We start from the raw sequence: 19,729 nt of genomic DNA on the forward strand, positions 1-19,729 counted from the left end.
CTAGTGATATCAGTGGGAGTGCTTTTGGCTCTGATAGAGCCAAAAGCACTCCAGGGCTTGCAGCAGCAAGACCCTACTGCAGGGTCTCGTCGCAAGCGCAATGAACGTGATGGTCTTAGCCATCGCAACCATAATTTTGGCCACTTGCTATAGCTGTGGGTGGTCACCCACAGCTATGCGAGCGGCCAGGAGACCGCTCCAAAAAGGAGAAGTGATCGTCCCGGCTCTGAATCAGGGCCTCAGTTCGCATATATTTGCAAAGATATGTTTAAACCACCAGGCTGCGTCAAGGCTTCTCTGTTGTGGTGGTCCCTAACGCTATGTAATAATAGCACCCACTTTGGGTCATATAATTACATACAGTTAGGCTACATGATTATAGCACATAGATTAACATATCTAAATTGAGAGCCAACTCACCTGGATCCTTGACCCATTTTATGCCGTTTAAGTGAAGATATTCTACGGTAAATATTCTGTGTTGTTTTGTTTCTAGAAAAATGTAGACTGATGGCAATGGTGCATTGTAGTGTCTCAAAGTGTTTGAAGAATGGTTAGGTCTATACAGAACAAATATGTACATATACTGTCATGATTTGGAATCTGACTGCAGCACCAATTGAGTACCACTATTCACTGGGGGGTACTGCTCTATTTGTGTTTCTGTCAATTTTTCAGGCAAGTTTAATCTATGGCTACACCTGTGTCTACCTGTGAAATACCTGCCTCTACCAAACAGCCTTTTCCAGAGCAGTGAGTCAATCTTCTCAGAATCTAATGTTGGGTTCAGCTATTTGCTTGTTCAGTATCCCTAGTGTCTTGGACTTTGGTCATTCATGTTACAAAATTTTCAGGAATATTGGAGGCAGCAATCTCGGGATTTCGTGGTTAGATAAATCGCGTCATCCTCTGCAGTGGTGCAGCCAGTGCTAACATGTTCTGGCCCGAGCAGTGCTGGATTATTCTGCCAGCTTAGATGCAGCCCAGACCATGATCTATAAACAGCAATGCGGTGGAGTGACATCAGCAGTCAGTCCAGTCCACACAGTGCACACACTCTGCTGTATTGAAGTGACTGAAGCAGAGTCACTGAGGCGGCTGAGGCAGAGACTGGGAGCTCCTCTCTTCTTCTACTGTATCTCTGCAACTTGTAGCGGCTGAGCCTGAGACATTGTGGGCCTCATTCATCAACGAGTTTTATCACTCACAACGAGTGATAAATCTCGCTGCATATGATTAAATGGTGCTCCAGCCAATCAGCTCCCAACTGTCATCTGTTTGATGAATGAGGTCCACAGTGAGTGACTGGCAGGTGAGATTTAGTCATTCTTTGGTGGGAATGCTGGGGAATTAATAATACCGAATCTCATGATTGCAAAAATGGGGCGGGAGTTGCTTCCCTAGACCAGGCTAATAAACTGGCTTGCACATGTGCTCCTTAACCGCTAAATGAGCTAACTACTTTTACTATTGCTAGCTAGTGCCGCTGGGAAGTTAAGCACTGTAACCAAACAGCTCCTATTTTATTTCTCTCAACTTTTGGTAGATGTACTAAGACTTGGAAAGAGATAAAGTGGACAGATATAAAGTACCAAGCAATCAGTTCCTACTAATTTCTCTGGCTGAAATAAACAGTAGTGTTGAAATGTTTTCTTTGAACCAGTCTTAAAATTGACTTTGAAAAACACTAAGCTCTGGAAAGTGATAAATTGGATAAAGTACCAACCAATTAGCTCCTAAATGTCATTTTTCAAACACAGGGCCTGATTCAGCAGTGCACGCTAGTGCACTGCTGAACGCAGATTTCCGATGTTTTGGAATCTGTGCAGGCGCAGGACCCATTCTGTAAGTGTGCAGAATTGGTCCTGCTAACTCGCTCGCAGACTGGCAGTGATTGACAGCCTGCTGCCGTTTGTGGGTGGAGGAGGTGGCGATGCCCTCCGTTTCCCGAAACGGAGGCATGTTACTGCCGTTGCTGAGGAGGGAAGAAGCCAGGATCTCCGTCGGCTGACGGAGATTTCCTGGCCTCTTCCTCTAAACTGAGGTGGCCGGCAGCGGGCCCCCTCGGGTCACTGCAGCTGGACGATATTATGCAGATTATCCGATGCTGCATTGGACAATGCAGCTTGGATAAGTAATGCACAGGAGGTGTGATGTCTCCTGCTGCATTACCATATCTGCAAGGGTCACAATTGCAAAGCTGCCTAAGTGCAGCTTTGCTATTACGATCCTTGCAGAATCAGACCCACTATCTGTAACATGACAGTTAGGAGCTGAGTGGCTGGTAGTTTATCACTTTCCAATGTATCACTTTCCAGAGCTTAGTACAGCTCACCTTAAGCATATTGAAAGCAAGGGCTTGCACACAGGTGTGGCTCAAGCATGAAAAGTGAAATGAGATTCTTATTAGCAGAGCCAATGATGTTGATAGGTGTCAGCAGTGTGCGAAGGAGGTCAGTCCACACTGCAGATAACTTAACCAGGCTTATTGGTTTATTAACTGGCAGATAACAGGATGCAGGGTAACACTGGGTTAATGCAGGTATGCACTTATAACTGCTACAGACAGATCCAGCGAGGAGCTTGTGGGGTGAATGCAGGTAGTGCGAATCTTACTCACAGCTGTGCAGACTTAGCAGCTCCGCTCAGTGCTGTCATTTCTGCACTGAGCGTCTTCTGCAGATTATACTGACAATCCCCCTTCCTTCTCATTGGTGGATAGAGAGGAAGGGGGTGTGCAACAATTTTAAAGCAGCAGCGTGCAGGCAGGATGTGCTGTCCTGCTAAAGCTGCTGCATCATGTAATCAGCGTCGCAGTGCAAATGCAGATCCCTGAGCTGACAGCAGTGGGGACGTGTTGGCAGGAGCTGATGGAGCTGGAGAGGGTGCAGTGAGGAGGAGCCGATGCGCACAGGACACGGGCGCAGCGACGAGAAGTCATTAAGGTGCGGGCAGCAAGAGGAGACACTCGTGTTTCCAGCAGTGGAATGGTGAGCAGTCTGTAGGTGGGACACGAGCAGGGAGCCTGGACCCGGATAATAGTCCATATATCATCAACATCCAAGCTCCCTGCTCGTGTCCCGCCACATTGTGGACCACATCTGGATGACACAGGCTGTAGGGAAGTGCATGGTGGCTGGGACCAACTGTGCTGCTGAGGAGGACAAATGTCCCCCCTGTGCACCCGCAGCGCCGGGCAGAAGTTTTTAGGGGGAGTGGCTACATCTCCCTAGATTTGGCCATGCCCCTTCTGTACCATACCCCCACTTCTAAAAGCTCACTTCGACCACTGTTTATACATATATATGTATGTACATACATGCGCAAGTCTCCAATATATAATCATTCCTGGTTCCTTACCAAATTACAGTAGAGTTAGACACTGAGAAACAAGCAGGTGGCATTCAAGGCTCAGCTTCATAACAAGTAGAACGACCTGTAGAGGTTGTTCTAGTCATTGAAGCTGAGCCCTTCATAGCAGCCCTGAGTACAGTGAATCATCATTGTGGGCCTCTCCTCAACTCTGGGCCTGCATTCCCAGTCAGGGTCTCTGGCTACCCCAGAACACCAGGGTTTTGCAAGGTAGGGAAATACACTTATTTTATATTTAACAGTACCACAAAGGATAAATCCAGCTGGAGGACGATCATATTTGTCCTCATGTACACAAATATTTCTCATTCATTCTTAATAATTAACTTTTAAGTGAGGTTTGAGTAACTTGTTGAGTATAGATACTTGGACCTTTTTCCCCTTTACAGTGCTCCATTTGGGATTTTCACTATGACGACTTACTGTATAGGGTCTGAAATCTATTTTAAAGGTTATTTACAAACTGCAAAAGTGTAAAACTACAACAAATTCTAACATGCTTACTTATGCTCAATTGCAGCCAGGTGTATTGAAAAAGACATGGCTTTGTGGGCCATGGGGGCAGCACCTACGGGTGTGCAAAAATGTACTTTAGCTAATAGGATAAGGTGATATGTTTACTGTTTATTAGTCACAAAGAGGCACCTACTTTTGTATCCAGAAATGTATATTATGGAATAACATTTAAATGAGATAAAGGGGTGAAGAGGGCACATTTGCAGGGACATTCCCTGCTTTGCTTTACAGCCCACTCTCCCCCAGATTACTCCACTAACATTGGCTAAGGCTCAAGTTCTGGAACAACAAACCTCCCAACATGACCCTCTCCAGGAGGGACACAATGCTAGAGGTGGGGCTGCAGCGCAGTTCAAAATTCAAATAGGGGAGCCACACCAACTGTAATATCAAACGCTGAAAACATCACTGGTTGGGACTCACTGGCAGTTGGTGTGACTCCCCTATTTGAATTTTGGACTGTACTACAGCCTAACCTCTGGAGCCACCACCAATCATAAATTACCAGGGAAGTCCAGGACCAGAGCATTGTGTCCCTCCTGGAAAGGGTCATGTTGGGAGGTATGGAACAATGATAATAAAAATGTGTAAAATATGTTACCCCTTTCTGCGTTGTATTAAGATTTAGTAAATAATTTTATGGGTGGAGGTTGCCGACTGGACAGTCATTTCAGGATTTCCTTGTTGCTGGAGTCCAGGGCTGCATGGGTGCTGCCATCTTGCCTGAGGTCAGCTGACACCATTGCAGCCATTCAGAGACTTTCTTCTCATATGACTCCAGTGTCCAATCTTAGTGCAGAGTGCCCTATGTAAACCATTCCAAGGCACCTGTGCTTTGCCAATTCAACTAGTCTTCTTGGAGTTCCTGTCTCAGAAGCTTGTTTCTAGCTACTCCTGGCTCCTGTAGCTACAAACCTATGCAGTTTCCTATAGATTGTAAGCTTGCGAGCAGGGCCTTCCTACCTATATATCTGTCTGTTATTATCCAGTTTTGTTCTATTAATGCTTACAATTGTAAAGCGCAACGGAATATGCTGCGCTATATAAGAAACTGTTAATAAATAAAGTTTCCATTCTGCAAAGCATCCACAGCTCTTTTCTGCAAAGCACTTGCACTGCCAATCTGCATACCAGAACAGTGCTCACATTGCTACTTCCAGTCTGCAACAAGCTATCTATTGAAAACCTTTAATAAGTGCTTCCTCTGCTATAGTATCAAGTGCTCATCAACATCACCTGCAGTTCACACTGCTCAACTACTAAATACAACCTGATCTTCTTAGCAAGTGCTCCCTAGCGCCATCTGCAGTTTATACTGCTCAACTACTAAATACAACTTAGGGCCGTATTCAATTTGAGACGAAAAGTCCAGACTTTTCGCCTACTGGACTATTCGCCTCCTTCGCCTGTTCTCCAGGCGGAAAAGTATCGCGCGTGTGCCCGCTATTCCCCGTATTCAATTCCAAAGTAGGCGAAATTGGGAGGCGAAACTTGGATCGCCGAAAAAAAACTGGAATTTTCAAGAAATAATCCTAGGACCCCCCCCTACAGATGTCCAGACATGGGGGAATCACTATGGATACCCCCGTTTTTGCCTGCAGAAGAAAGTCGGGTTTTTAAATAGCCGCGGCAGGTGCATAAATGCGGTTTTAAAGAAAGTGATGCAGAAGTGCATTTAGAAGGGTTTTTTTTGGAAAAATAACTATGCCCATCAAATTTGGGGTACTTGAAAATGGGTGCAAGCATATTTTTACGTCCCTTAAATGATTTTTAAAAATTCTGCAAACATGCACCTGCCGCTACTCCTGCAATGAAGAAAACACTTGCCGCATATAAGGGTATCCCTCTGGACTCCATTCCGCTCATTTAGAAGTGTGTTCCCTATTTTTTTTTTAAACCCCAAAATTTAAATACATTTTTTGGGGTGTCCCTATTTTTTTAAAACTTTTTTTTAACACAGATTATTTTTAGGGACCATTCCCAGGGGTGCAGCCTATTTTTTTTAAACCTGCACCCCTAAACCCCAATTCTGCACTTTTTTTTGCCTGCTAAAGGCAAGCGAGATCTTATCCCCATTTTTTTACATTGACGTTTCGAACAGGCGATATTAGAAATAGGCGAAAATTACGTCATCGGCGATAAATTATTGGCGATAACTGACTTTTTGCCCCATATTGAATATGGCCATTAGTCCTCTCAGTAAATGCTCACTAGTACACCATGCACTTACCTCTGCTTAAGTCCCAAATACAACTTTTCCTTCTCAGCTGCAACTCATCGGTTCCCAGTTGCATTGCCAGTCCTAGCTCAGTTACCTATTGCTGTACCAGTCCTAGCCTGATTATGTATTGCTATACCGGTCCTAGAGCAGTTACCAGTTGCAATACCTGTCCACCGGTTACTAGTTTCATTGTCGGCCCCAACATGGTTACTGGATGCATTGCCGTTCCCAGCTCGGTTACCTTTTGCTATACCAGACCTAGCCTGGCTATCTATTGCTATACCGGTCCCAGACTGGTTACCAGTTGTATTGCCAGTCCTAGCCCAGTTACCTATTGCTATACCAGTCTCAGCCTGGTTATCCATTGCTATACTGGTCCCAGCCCGGCTACCTATTGCTATACTGGTCCCAACCCATTTACTATATGCTATACTGGTTTCCAGCCCGGTTACCTTATATTAGTTATCTCCTAGGACTCAAACCTCACTATTTCCTATCTAGTGCCCTCTCTTCTTCTCAGTCCATACTCCATGCAAAGGAATTTAATCAAGCCACCTACACGTACAGAAAAGTCCTCAGTCCTGACAGTTTGATTTGGCAATATGGACATTCAATCTTGTTTTAAGTGTGACAAATATACAAAAATAAAAGAAATCAAGTGTTTGTGGGTATATATGGATATGTATGTGTATGTGTATATATATATATATATATATATATATATATATATATACATATACATATACACATATATATATATATATATATATATACACACACACACACACACACTATATACACAAAGGAAATAACAAGCAATATAGTGTAATATCGTATATGAAGTGGAGAGGATAGATGTGCAATTATGGACTGTGTACCAAATATTAAATTAACATAAGGTATCACTGGCTATGCACAAGATAATAAATGAGCAATGGTATCTCAGTATTTATTACTTAGCATTCCCTTTAATGTTCCTTAGTGGATGTGTTCTTTGTCATGCAGTATACTTCATACGGAAGGAAAACAAATACCGTCAGTGAAGTCAAAAACTCGGGGCCTCATTCAGAGACGGACCTAATGGCAATATTTACACAGATCGAGCGATTGTTTGCTAATGCGCATGTCGCAATGTGCACACGCGATTGTGTGATTACTTTCATCCATGAGAGCCATTCGCAAAGTGAGTGACAGGTAGTCAGTATTTAGGGGTGGTAACAGGGGGGCATAGAAGAACGCAGGCGTGTCTGACCATTTAAATGCTGTTACATGGGCGTGCATTGTGGTCTCCTGTGCAGCTGCGTGTCAGGAGAGCTGCAGTGTTTGCGGCTGGACAGACGTGCCGTATATGCAGCACGGCTGCCCGATGTTACTTCACTATTTTACATGCAAACTGTATTCAACTATGTATGTGGCTTCTTAAATTGAAGTGCTGCTTCTACACCTAGAAATGATTAATAAGGTTGGCTCTGTAGTTCAGTACTTCCACAATACAAAAACATACAAAACCTTTGGAAATGTTGCACCTACATTACTCAGGAAGTTGCCTTCAGTCAGTGTCATCTTATATATACAAATCAAGAAAGTTTGGTATTCAAAGCCACTTCGAGTGATGGAAATACCCCATTTTAGAATAACTTCATCAAAGAAAACAGAAAGAAAAACAAAACTGTCAGAGGCATGTGGAAACTTGGAAATAGCATTACATTATTAATAACCTTTCCTCCCTGCAAATTGGTTATCCTGTTTAATTCATGCATACTGTACATTTTAATTTAATAGAATAGAATATGTGTCAGACTGTGGATTTCTGCCTTTTATTTTGAGGATCCTAGCTTTTGTGTTGTCTTCTAAAAAGTTAGCCCATGTGTTCATTTTGCACTGCAAATAGTGTACTGTTCACACTAACCCTTCCGCTGCACAATGCAGCATTAATCAACAGAGGTGAGGATGCAATGACAAGTATCATGTCGCTGTGCACCCCGTACTTTCCACTGCCTGACATTCACTTATTAGAGCTGAGAGAATATGACCGATTGATTCTTTAGGATTGGTCTCAGGTGGGTTTGTAAGCTGTCAACAGTACTTATTCATTTCCTGTTATAGCATTTACTTGTCTGGTTTGTTCTGTTATTGTCCACCATCCTGCCCACCATGACCTTTTTTAACTATTTGTCCACTTTGTCTTGTGCTAGTTACTGGTTATTCTTGTCTGCTGCCTGCCTCAAGTTTTACCCATTAGTGTTTAGGATTAAATGCTGCTCATCCTGCTGCTTGTGACCTTACTACTCTATTTTGTCGAGTAGGGAAGGGGGTGAGAGGGGAAGGCAATACACTGCAGAGAGGAGGTCTAGGCAACTCTCAAGATCACACACACAAATAAATTCCAATAGAAAGATAGTAGATTCCTGATAAAGATCTTGCTGTTATGAGGGTGCTCCCAAGGAGCTATATATAGCTATACAAAAAAAAGGAAAAAAAACTCTTATGTATAAAGGCACACCTCAATAAAATATAACTTAATAGCAAAATCAATTAAAATATAGGAATCACTTAATTAGTAAAAATGGAACACACGATCTCAAAATTTCACATAGTAATCTATGCTCAACAGACAATACACAAGTACATACAGTAATGAAGTAACATTATTCAAAGAAAATCAGGGAGAAATATTGGAGTATTAGTGCATAAAGTGTAAAGTCAATTGGTGTAGTTAGTCACCATTAGGTGACGACGAAAATAAATCAAAACCTATATAAATCACATGTATAAAACACATGCATATTAAAAAGCAACATGACCACTTGTATGCTCAAAATTATTAATTCATACACATATAATTAATTGAGGCGTCCCTCTAATAAATGGGAATGTGGAGTATACTTAACACCAGGTACAATGTACAATGATTCAAGTGTAGAAACTAATAGAAGAAAAAATAGAGACTGTGCATTTACATACACTGGGATCTGCTTTTCCCATTCCTGCCAAGCATCAGACTGGGAATGAGAGATTCCCATGCAACAGCACAGTGAAACGTGTGTCGGCACCGCTGAGGGGTACCCATGTGTGCACAGACCACTATCCCACAAGGAATCTTTCGGCTAATCACTGACAGGTACTTTACTTATTTTTTCTGTTCTCTCGCCAGCTGCGACTTTGATTTGCATCCTGCAATGCTGTGCAACAGGGGGCACTCATAAGGCCTGATTCAGACCCGCTCACAAGCGGGTCGATGGTGGCCCAGTACGAATGCACGGCATGCCCACTGCGCGTGCGCAAGCCCTGGAGAGAGAACAAAAAGCACTTGCTCCGTGGCTCACTACAAAAGGGGCAGCTGTCGATGTTGATCGACAGCTCGCCCCATTTTGTAGGCATGGCTGGGGGGTGGCTTCACAAACAGAGGCGTTCCTACGCACATGCCTGCCGTTTGTGGGCGGCCACACTGACATCACCAGTGATAGTAGACTATTAGAGCCAGAAGCTCTCCGTGGCTTGCGGCCACGAAACCCTACCACAAGGGTCTCGTCGCAAGCCCGATGGTCACGATGGCCTTGACCATCGCGACCATCATCCTGGCCACTCGCAATAGCTGTGGGTGGTCACCCACAGCTATGCGAGCGGCCAGGAGGCCACAACTAAAAAACCAGCGCCCGCCCTGATTCAAAGTGAGAGCTCACTTTTTGCAAGCGCCTCTGAATCTGGCCCATAGTTCAGTGCTTGCAGCAGAAACGGGCCTATTGTTCTTTCACTGTTCCGTTGCACGGGACTCGCATTCCCAGTCTGATGCTTGGCAGGAATGGGAAAAGCAGATCCCTGTGCATGTAAATGCACGGTCTATTTTTTCTTCTATTAGTTTCTACACTTGAATCATTGACATTGTACCTGGTGTTAAGCATACTCCACATTCCCATTTATTAGAGGGACGCCTCAATTAATTATATGTGTATGAATTAATAATTTTGAGCATACAAGTGGTCATGTTGCTTTTTAATATGTATGTGTTTTATACATGTGATCTATATATGTTTTGATTTATTTTCACCATCACCTAATGGTGACTAACTACACCAATTCACTGTACACTTTATGCACTAATACTCCAATATTTTTCCCTGTTTTTCTTTGATTAATGTTACTTCATTACTGTATGTACTTGTGTATTTTCTGTTGAGCATAGATTACTATGTGAAATTTTGAGATCGTGTTTGATCTCACGTGTGTTCTATTTTTGCTAATTAAGTGATTCCTATATTTTAATTGATTTTCCTATTAAAAGTATATTTTATTGAGATGTGTCCCTATACATAGGAATTCTTTTTTTCCGTCTTGTATAGACCTTAGTACTCTGTTAAGCAGGCCACACACTAGACCAACTTACATCCAACCAGCCAACTTGTTGATTGGTTGGAATGAAAATCTGGTAAGGAATGGGAGTAACTGATGATCAGCAATTTGCTCCTAAATGCCAGAAAACAGATGAAAATGGTCGGTCAGACAAGTTTGTTAAATGTTTGATCTAAACAATTTGTTCAAACAACAGTTTTGGCCCATTTTCCAGCGCTTGGGAGCAAATTGCTGATTGAACTCCTTACCAGATTTTCATTCCAACCAATCAACTAGTTGGCTGGTTGGACAGATAATCTTTAGATGTGTGGCCAGCTTTAGTCTTATGTCCCAAACTCAGAACCACACCTGACTATTCTTTATTTTGTTGCCGTGCTGTTTGTTTTCAGCAGACCTTATAGAATCAGATTATTGGTTGGGATTCAGTTTTTAATTTATTATTTGCACCAGGTTCCACAGAAAAGCAGGTTGCTATAGGTGAAACCGGACAGGAGTTCTAGAGGTTTACCAGGAACCCAGGGGCATTCATTACATTAGGCCAGGCCACAATTATGGAGACTAGCTCTGCCCAAGTATTGGAAACCTGATTGCACGCCCTGACCCAAACTATCCAGGATTTTAATAAAGTGTGGGTATTTAGAAATGGAGTTGTTGCCCATAGCAACCAATCATATTCTAGCTATTATCTTCTAGAAGGTGCTAGATAAACGATAAGTAGAATCTGAATGGTTGCTATGGGCAACATCTTCACTTCTAAAAATCTGCACTTTGGTAAATATACAACCTTGGAGTCACACCCCAGGAAGATGCATCCAGAGGGTCTCATCTCACTGTTTCTGGGGCTCTAGAACCTCCATGACTGGACTAGAAAAATCAAAAAATATTTCTTAGGAAAGCTGTATGCTATACTTTAAGGTTAGACACCGTTCCCAAGAATCTGAGCAACAGAGTATGGGAATAACCATAACGCTACTTCAGGATGATTACCAGGTTTGGACTTTTAGTTTAGAGCATAATATCACCCTGTATCATTAGATTACTTTTTTGAACAATTATTATTATTTGATGATTCTGACCAGGTCACTTGTGCAGAAATTAATCTTCACAGAGGCACAGACCTATTGAGATTTATTGTGATCAATTTCAGTAATGGGCCACTGAGTGGCCCATTCAGAATTTAGTGTAGGCTAGGTCTAACTGAGGGGATGAAGTCAAGAAGCCGGTGGTCGAAATGCTGACCACCGGCTTCCCGACTGCAAAATCCCGGCAGGGGAATAATGATAAGCGTCAAAATCCTGAAGCCTATCAATATCCACCCGCCGAAATCCAGACGTCCGGCATACCGAACGAAGGTAAGCCGGGCATCGTGAGCGGACAGCCGCGCAGGGGGTCAGTTAGGCACCCCCCAGGGAGGGTTAGGTTTGGGGTACGGGAAGGGGGGGTAGGTTTAGGCATCCCAGGGGGGAGGTTAGGGTTAGGCACCTCTAAAGGAGGGTTAGGGTTCAGGGGGGGAGAAGGGAGGGCTAGGTGGTTTACTTACCTTCATCGGGATCTGCGCTGTTCAGGCTGCCGATGTCAGGATTTGAACCGCTGGGCTCCAGTCCGGCAGTTATTCATACCGATCCCCTAACTGAGAAGGGTAAATACTTCTTGCTCCAATATACAGTTTGTAAATCTCAATCAATATCAATAAATGCATTAAGGACATGAGACTTGAATGTGACCTTTACTCTACAACCTATGTAGATGGGGGCCTTATGGTTGTCAGTTGAGGAAAAACAGTTGTTCCTTAGTTCTCTACCTTTACCGTGGTGATTAGGGTCAATTTTCCCATTTCTGTGATAGGAAGTGTGAAAGTAAGCACACCTAGGCTGACAAGTTTTGCCAGAACAAACTACGTCTCTAGCAGTACTTTCCCACTCACAGCTACTGTGGGCACACGTTTTTCAGATATACTGCAGTATGACACTGCTTCAGTCCAAAAATTCTTCTCTATGCCTGCGCCACTCAGCATAGTCCATTCTCCTTTCACAATGGTTTGGTTGGCCAGCTCGCTGACAGCATTCTGTTGTTCTGGCATGTACTGTATACAATGGTTACAGCTATACTTTTATCCTACATTGAATTCTGAATGGGCCACTCAGTGGCCCATTGTCAGACCTCCAAGATCTTCCATTTCTGACCGGTTCGAGTCCACCAAAGCCTTGTAGTCTTCAAGTTTGTTCAGTACTTCATTTTAAGCTTTAATGAAGTAAACGTGTGTCATTCTTGTGAAGTCAATGCTTAATGGGCCTGATTTAGAGACGAACGGTAATGCAACTACATACACTCATTAATCGCAGTAGCTAAAATATGCTAATGCAACAGGTGGCAGATTTTTGTATTGAGACGCACACCGGAGCACTCGTAGATGCCTGCAACTGCGTACACAAATGCAGCATTGTACGCAGATCTTCAAAACATTGACAGCTCGAGTATTTCTATGGTCACTCTTAATAGCTGTGGTAATTGAGACGCTGGAGGTCTCTTCCAGTCAGTCAACTGTGAGTGAATCTTCACAGCATGTGCGATCGTAATTAATTTGCAGCACATTTGCAATGTGGCTGGGACGCATGTGCAGACTACCAATAACATCGGAATAGCGTTCAGCTCTGAATCAGGCCCAATGTTAGGAGATAGTGATATCCACTTATCAATTCTACCTCCATCGGACCAAAAATGTCTGTATGCACCACTGCCTCTGCTCTGGCTGCTGACTTCAGAAAGGAACAATGGGTTTGCTTATCCTTTTACACAGCTCTCACTTGCCATTCACTCTGAATTGTTCATGGCTATCCTTGTCACCATCCCATCAAGGAGTTTCTGGACATTATCATACTCCAGGTGACCTAGTCACCTATGCCACAGCACCATAGACTAGATCTAATGAGAAGCTGTCATTGCATAACCAACTGGGAAATATAGGCGCTAGCAATGGGTTGCTTTTAAAAGTGTCTCTTTTATTCTGCACAATAGATTTGCCCTCTCAGAAATTGACCTTGGATCCCTTGTCTTCTAGGTAACTTATGGCGATAAGTTTGGCCCCCAAATCTGGTACGAATAACACATCCGGGATGTCTGTGACAATGGGTTTATCTTTAATTCTCAGGTGTACCATGAGTAGGCCCAACTTTTGTGGCTGTAAGGACCTTGTCTCTAGTTCTTCTGACTGATATAGGGTCATAGGTGCTCAATGGTGTTAACCATTCTTGATTGCAACTGAAATGCCTTGTGGCTCTCGGATCCATGTACCAGCAATCTTTCCGGTGACATTTAAAGTGGACTTGTTTCTTTTTTCACACTTCTTTTCTGTGCCACTTGAGTCTCTCAGTCTGCATTCAGGGGCTTTATGTCCCACTTTGTGACATATGAAACACTTTTATTTATGCCTTTTGGGCTTAATGTCCTTTGTATGTAAAGCAGAACTCTCAGCATTTGTCTCATCCAGTATACGTTCTGGAAACTGCAGCAGCTTAGCCCTCATAATCTCAGTAGTGGCTTTGGAATCCTGTGTGACCAAGCTATCAACAAAGAAATCAAATTCATGCACAAGATTTTCCAGGATTGCTATTTCAACCTCCTCCTCATCCACCTGGACTCATACAGAATGTTTGTGTCAGCTGAAATGAAGTATGATGCAGGAAATATAAAATTATTGGCCATCAAATATCTCCATCCTATTTTTTGTACATGTATCAAAATATAAAAAAACTGGAGTACATGTAATATGATTAAATATCAAATAATATTAAATATCAAATATCTCCATCCTATTTTTTGTACATGTATCAAAATATAAAAAAACTGGAGTACATGTAATATGATTAAATAAATAGTACATTTCAGATAAGCTTAGGGTCCAGGTTTTTTTCACGGTTTGATTTTATTTTTTTAACATTTAGTTCTACCAAAGCTGAGATTCTCTCCCATAGTATTTATTTTTTTAGGAACATGCTGAGGTTTTAAAAAATGTACCCATCATTCCTAAGTCATGTATTTTGTGTGCACTGACTCAGGATCTGTTGGGACTTTTGCTCATAAGCAAAGCAAGGATTATTAATTACTTGTAACAGATGATCTTTACAGAGATTCATAACAGCAATACTGCAAGTCACACAGACATTAGTAAGACCATCAATCTTTTCTTAGGATATAACACTATTTACAAGCTAGAAGGGACACTAGCCTATGACCACATCAACTAAACTGCTGATCCACACATCATGTTATCAACCACAAGTAACAGGGACAGCACAAGGAGATATTATAAAGAACACCATCAGAAGGTCATCTCCAAATGTACTTCTCCCGGCACACTTAATAGTATTCACCCCATAGTGGTATATAATTCTGCACATAGCGCTTACGACGGAGTTAGGATAAGGTAATTCTGCACACAACCCCTGGTAGACCAGGTACATTTATAGTGACCAATATAAAAGCACACTTTATACCCTTTTCCCATTGCTGACAACAACCACACCATAACAACCATAGTGTAACAGCAACCAGCTCATTATAAAACCAGCTGTTATGAGTAGCACAAGACTGCATACTAAAGGTGCCCATCAATAGATGATCAAGTTGAGCGATTGAATGATAACTATATCGTTATCATTCAATCGTTTGCAAAAATGTCTAAAACGACCAGCGATGCACGCTCCCGCTGGTCGTTTAGACATCTATCATCGGGCAAACATGCTGGACAACCTGACAATACTCGTCAGGTTCAGCATGTTTGCAGATGTTGGATGTGCCTACACTGAATGACTGCTCGCTCAGTGTAGGCACATCACAGACTGACAAACGACTGCACGATTACTATGTCATAATCATGCAGTAGCTTTGAGGTCTGCTAGTGGATGGTTAGCTTTACAACTGTTCACAACAACAACAAACATTGCAGGGAGTTGTGTATTGCCGGACAAAACAAACATTGCTAAGAAATATTTATAAATATATCTGATAGGCTCTGCATGTTAATGTTATTGACACATTGGATTTTGCAAATATCGGGACCAACACAACTGAGGGTCCTTAACAGGGGAAAACAATACATTTTTAAATACAGACACCCCAAAATACTAATTTCATAACCTATACCAGGATCCAAATAACATATACTAGGGTCCACAGTTATTGGGACTAGCAGAAGGGAGGTCCCTTAATCAGGGAACATAGTACAATGTTAAATCTAAAAAAAAATAATGAATCCAATTACATATACTAAGATCTACACACGAATGCACATTAAGGGTAAATATACACCCTTTCTACAGATATCAGGACCAGCATAAGTGAGGAACAAAATGCGTTTTCATAGACAGACATCCCTAACCAGTAATCCCATACATAGAGCAGGATCCGCACAACTTATACCTGAATCCACAAGCATCGGCAGAAGAGGGATGTTTCTCAGTCAGGGAACATAGAACATTACTAACCCATACTAAGGCATATTATTGTATATACCAGAATCTGTATAACGCTTATGAGGATCTGCATAACAACCTACACCAAGGATTAATACAAACCCTAGGGGTAGATGTCTGAACCAACTGAGGAGAGTTCCCAGAGGCATAGAGTGACTGATAAGGACAACATCCAATCAGGAAGGGAGGAGGGTAGCCAATAGTCATAAGATAGCGACACCACTAGTAGGATACTTAAACATCCCTTGAAGTCACATGACAAAACGCATTGGGCCGCACCCAATCTCACCACATTTTATTGTGTTGAGTGACCAAAACTGGAAACGTTTTGTACAGAAGTGCAACATTGTTTCCTTATGCCCAGGCAGCGCTCCAAGCTGGAGCGACAAGCAGGGTGATTCAATACCATATTCTGTTGCTAATAAACAGTGCAGCTGTTAATTTGTAATACCACATATTGTGTACACCCCCAACATATTCCCCGCTTGCATGCACGCACCCCACAGCTGAAAGCCCAGCACTGGAACTCCCAGAATCAGCAGACACCCCAGCAAAGCCTGGATGATACTAATCTGTGACATACAGTATAGTGTCTGGTAGTTTCTAATGCTGTGTGCTCTGTGATTAATAAGAGGTGAGGAGCGGTGACTGTGGAGCAGGAAGGAGCAGCAGCTCATACTAATAAGAATAGAAACAGTCCATTTCATCATCTACACTATATGGACATATACACCACTATACAGGACATTGCTAATTCAGCACCATCATGATTTTAAAAACACCCTACCAACAGCATTATTAACAAGCCTTATCAGGTTGCTGTTGTACCTTTTGGGACCATACCATTGTCACAACAAGAGACAGTGCACTAAAGCAACACCAGGTTATTAAGAACATCTCACCTACAGCTTTATCAACAAAAGTAATCAGATTATTAATTAACTTGACTGTACGGGATATTGTATATACTAATATTGTTATTGATGTGTGGTAATTTTGAGTCAGCACGCAATCCCATAACATACATTCTGGCTATGATTTATGGTCTACATTATAGAGCAATTGGAATACAATTGCTGTAATCACCTATAACCTTTAGACTCACACCATCAATGCCCCAGAGAGCTTCAACCTTGTACCTTATATAGATCCAAGAGGTTGGGACATCTCTTTAGTTGCAGCCGGAGTTGCTTGGATTGTTTATAAAGTGGAAGGTTAGCACCTGAGGGAGTGGCAGAAAAAGGCTAGAGCATTATACAAAGAAATGTAGACTTCCAAGGCATATCTAATTATCTGACCACGTAAGACTGCTTTAGAAGTTTTCCAAAATAGGACTAGGCTGTCCCAGTGGTCTATATTTTCATCTAAATATTCTGCCCAAGCAGCATTTAAAAAGCCTTAAAGTTGTCAGAATTGGAAAAGTATGATGAGAAACTTTCATGGTCAGTTAACAGATAATGTTGGCGAGGGATAAAGTGACAGACATCGGTGCATGATCAGAAATTACTCTATTGTGTAGTTCAGCACTGCTTAATTGATCAAGGATATGGTCAAAGAATTGAAGGTAGTCAGAGCCGTAACTAGACTTTTTGGTGCCCTGTGCCAGAAAGAGCATTGGTGCCCACCTATTTTTAAAATAGGAACATTACGCACCCAAAAAAGGGGCATTGCCTCATGGAGAAGGACCAGGGTAGAGATAGGGAGGTTAGGGATAAAATAAGGGGGAATATTTAAGTGAGCACAGGTCGCACTACCCTACCTGAAGGTGGTCATTGCACGAAAAGGAACAGTAGACCACTCAAACGATCATTATTATTGGGCTATCATCCACAAACCAACAGCCAAAGCATGCCAATCTGACCCTAGAACATATGTGTCTGAGTTACAAGAAATTTTAGTTTTTACCTTGGGCAGAATGTTCCAGTAATAATGTAACACACTCTTCATCAGAGTGTCAACATTCCTCTGTGTATATGGATACCACCCCACCACAGGTAATCCTTATTTCATAAGTCTACCTTCAGATGTTCCAGAGGTAGGCTCTCTTCCACTAAGAAATAAAAAAGATTTGCAGGAGAGTACAATCTTCCTTCAACTAATCTGTATCACAAAGTAAGAGATTGTTGATCAGCAAAGGGGTCCAGGAATTAAATTCAAGATCTGAGATCGGGGCTGTTTTTCACCAGTTACATCAGACTGAGACATCCCTCTTCCAAACTGGAACTAAGATGAGCACTAAAATTTTTAACCCTGTAGCAGTACAATTTTATCTACGTCTTCTATATGTATAACTGCTTTAAATAAAGTGATAACATTTTCATAGATGTATAAGATGGGACAATATTCAGAATTCCAGGTAATCCAAGAGACCGTTACAATAACTGGTACATAGAAAGGGTTTTGGTCCAGAGGAAATGTCCTGGATAAAAACAAAAAAAGCAAAGGCATTCATGCCAGAACATTTAAGGAAGCTTTTCATAAGAAATGTCCTAAAAACCTAACTCAAGGGAGGTGTGTTATCTGTCAGGAGTGGAGTTTAGACTTTAGGATAGAAACAATGGCAGCTTCAGTTATACCACTGCATCTCATTGCATTGTTTATTTGCTGCCTTGACAACTGCACTAACTTCCAGGAGTAAACAGGTGCCGTGCATTAAATCATTAGTGCAAAATCTTAGCCATGCCATTCATAACACCACATGCAAATACATATTATGTACTATATGCCTAGTATATAATACAGCCCCATGCACAGCAAAAAAATAGACTTTATAGGGCCTGATTCAGAGGTGTGCGGATATGCAGTAGGGGCTGCGACTTTTGCACTGCCAATTTATGCTTATACCACAGAGGATGGGCTGCCTGAGATGGCCATTGGTTGCTGCTCTAATCCGCTGTATTTGTTCAAGCTGTTCTTCCCAACACTATTTCAGAATGCAGAAGGTCCCACAAATGTGCTGCACTTGTAGGTAGCTTTATTTTCACCCTTCTGTCCAGTTCATTGCAAACCAGCTCAACGGTGTTGGCCATTCCATGATTTGAAGCCTACTATCTTGTTCTTGTCCTTGCAGGTCATGACAAATCTTGGAGGTATGATTTGGGTCATTATCTAGTTGTAGGCTAAACCATTGACAAACGAAGCATAGACGAGGGGGTATTACATGGTGCAGTGGTAGCTTTTTTGCTTGTGGGTATCAGTTACTTTGTGCAAGTTGCCAACTCAGAAGCCAGTAAAAGAGCCCCAGACCATTAAACTTCCTCCTGCGTGTTTGACATTTAGTGTCACAGGGTTATCTTACAAACTTGGGTTGTTTTGCTTAGTAAATACACCCTACACACTGAGGAACCATCTATTTGTTGACTTGATGGCATAAAACAACCTTGCATGATGACCAGAAATTTAAAATTTTAATTCATCAGTCTATAACACCTTCTTTCAGTCTTCAGTAGTCTATTGGCCCAGACAAGCCTGTTCTTTTCTTGCTGCATAACAGCTCGAAGTTAACTAAAATCTAAATTATATTTCAGTTTCTGATAACCTATTTATTTTTTTACCCTCTATCAGTTTACAACATTTTAGGTTATTCAGTGGACTTGAATTGCCTAAATTTCAATTAAACTGGAAAGCTAAAAGTTTTGACTGGTAATGTACAGTATAAGATTGCATCCTGATTTAAAATAGCTGCTCCCTTTTGGTTGTGTTTAGTAGCATCAAATGTCTATATTCAACTTTAAGTACATTAAACAATGCAGGCATATATGCGCAAAAAACAACAATACATTCCGTCAAACTTTAGCAG

At 42.0% G+C, this 19,729-nt stretch overlaps 1 long non-coding RNA gene across 1 annotated transcript in view; it reads left to right on the plus strand.

Moving 5' to 3' along the window:
• Nucleotides 1-2,788: 2,788 nt before the first annotated feature.
• LOC148542077 (uncharacterized) overlaps nucleotides 2,789-19,729 on the plus strand; it is a 34,528-nt gene continuing 17,587 nt past the window's right edge. Inside the window, exon 1 of the long non-coding RNA XR_015878254.1 lies at nucleotides 2,789-2,945. This is a non-coding gene — a long non-coding RNA (uncharacterized LOC148542077). The remainder of the gene's footprint in view (nucleotides 2,946-19,729) is intronic.

This window comes from Taudactylus pleione, unplaced genomic scaffold, assembly GCF_031769625.1.
Source record: "Taudactylus pleione unplaced genomic scaffold, aTauple2 ptg000015l, whole genome shotgun sequence".
NCBI lineage: Eukaryota > Metazoa > Chordata > Amphibia > Anura > Myobatrachidae > Taudactylus > Taudactylus pleione.